The sequence below is a fragment of the Montipora foliosa genome, chromosome 14 (genome assembly GCF_036669935.1).
Source record: "Montipora foliosa isolate CH-2021 chromosome 14, ASM3666993v2, whole genome shotgun sequence".
Classification (NCBI taxonomy): domain Eukaryota; kingdom Metazoa; phylum Cnidaria; class Anthozoa; order Scleractinia; family Acroporidae; genus Montipora; species Montipora foliosa.
Window position 1 is genome coordinate 25122616 of NC_090882.1, and position 2434 is coordinate 25125049.

Consider the following 2434-nt stretch of genomic DNA (forward strand, 5'->3'; position numbering starts at 1 on the left):
GAAAGTTATCAGTTCCTTCCGATATACTGTATACAGGCATCCGGTTTAATTAAATCCTAGTTAAAATTAGGTCCTTCATCGATCGGCAAAGGTTGACAACATTATGAAGGCTTCAGCGTATTGAAGGGATGTTTACAATGGCTTGAAAGGAAAAAAGTTGATCCCCCACCTGTCTGAAGCAAATTTAGGTTTGGCGAACACTTAATACTGACAGCTGTCAGGTGTCTTCTTCCTTGAGCAAGGAATATTACATAAAGCAACCCGGTACTTCACAGCAAAGGCCTTCGTATGGAGAAGTATGGCGGACAGTACCAGCAACCATACTCTAAGTTCCAGTAGTGGTATTTTAACGGAACTATTGGATACTTGGTATTCAATCATCCGTGGTATCATCGCTGTGCTGACAATCACTGGAAACGGCCGTCTCCTCATTTATTTTATGACTTGCAGACGGCATCTGCGAGTAACCAGTAACTGGTTCGTTCTATCCTTGGCGATTGCAAACTTTTGCATCGGTTTGTTTGTCACACCAAGTGAATTTGCATGCAAGTTTTATTTTTGATGCGACCTGGTACTTGCAGATTGTATTTTATAACTTTCTGCTGTTTTCTTCAACAACGAACCTTTGGGCCATGACAATCGACAGATACATTGGTCATTGTATTGTGCACTCCCTGAGGTATGCATCGTTGTTGACAACCGAGCGAGTAATTGCAATGGTGGCCATAGCCTGGAGTTCCTCGTTCGCTGCAACATTTGTTCGCCACCTTTGGTTTGAAAACGATCTCTTTCAACAGAAGATCGAAAAATAATATCTAATGGCTGTGGTTGTTTTATTCGGCATTGTTTCTTGCCTTGTACTAATTTTTATTTATCTTCGTGTTGTCTTTATTTCACGAAAAGTATCCAAGCAAATAACCACCCAAGCAGTTGACATAAATCACAACTACAAACCAAAGGAGCTGAAATTTGGAAGCCGGCATAGGAGAAAAAATTTGTCTACAAGCCTTCTTGGCTCCGTTATCTCGTTATTTGTTCCGTCTTTGTAACAGCCTTAGTGTCTCTTTATCGTTTTGCTTTACCTACAGGCTTTGCTCTATTGAACCGTTCTCATAAAAGTAGCTTACTTGTTCGTTCATTTAAACTCCAGTGTTAATTTCGTCGTGTACGCATTGATCAAAAAAGATAATTTATTTGTCTTGAAATCAAACGTATCTTCTGTTGTCGCAATTCAGTCGAACCGCCTCAGCCTACTTTCAGTATTGTGGAGAATATTCCATGATGGAGTAGTCGCTGATCTAAGGGGTAAGCTGTTTTGTAACCGTGACTCTACGCATTGAGGCAACCGGGCTGGATAAAATTCCTGCTTCAATTCTTGAATTTTGAGCGAGCATAGTTGTATCATCGTTGACTTGCGTTCCGTTTAACCTTAATTCATTCAGCGGGGAAACAAAATGGAACAATATTTTTCTCATATGACCTAAAAAAGTTCATCGCTGCAAAGGAGGCGAATGGCGATTATATCTCAACACTGCCAGGATATCTTAAAAGACTTAAGGACGGTGCCTACTATTGTTATTACTCATACGTTATGCACATCTCGAGATACTCGGATGTCATAAGACTGCTCAAGTGGGATTAAGGCTTGACCAATCTAATTATTATGCATATTTTTATTTGAAGAGAAGCATTTGTCCAATGTCCACTGAAACTTAGCAGAGAGTTTTTTATTGGTGTTGTTATTAAATATGTTGCACCGCATTTTGGTAACGTGACCTTGAAACAACTTTTAACGTTTATATCCTTTACTGAAAAATGGGGAACATTTATACTTCAAAATATTGAAAACGTTTGGCATAAACACGTTTAGTGCAACTTTGCCTACCGAATGCCGCCTTTTAATGTGGTACTCCGTATTTTCCTTTTAAGACGCGGATTTCTTCAAACAGGAGAACAAAGGTTTTCAGAAGTTTTATTAGGGAGTGAAATTTTAATAACCTAATAGATTGCATTTCGGCTTGCTCAACTTCTCCAGATTTGCATATCAGAGTCAACACAAGATCTTGGGGTGACTTACAACGAGATGGCTTATCTGTCAACCCACCCTTGCATTCTAGCATCTAGTGGCATCAATCAGTACAAAGCACCATTACCAAGCGGATTTCTTCGAACAGGAGAACAAGGGGTTTCAGAGATTTATTAGGGATCGAAACTCTTCTAACCTAATAGATTGCATTTCAGCTTGCTCAACTTTTCCAGATTTGCATATCATTGTCACGGCTAAGGATTCTAGGAACAATGAGCAACACCTTTCTGTTCGGATTACATCACGCCATGATCACTCACCAAAAATCATCACTCACAATTCTAGGAATTCATTCAACCTTATCCATGTAAACATTGCCAAGAAAACATCTGATCGGGCACATGGCTT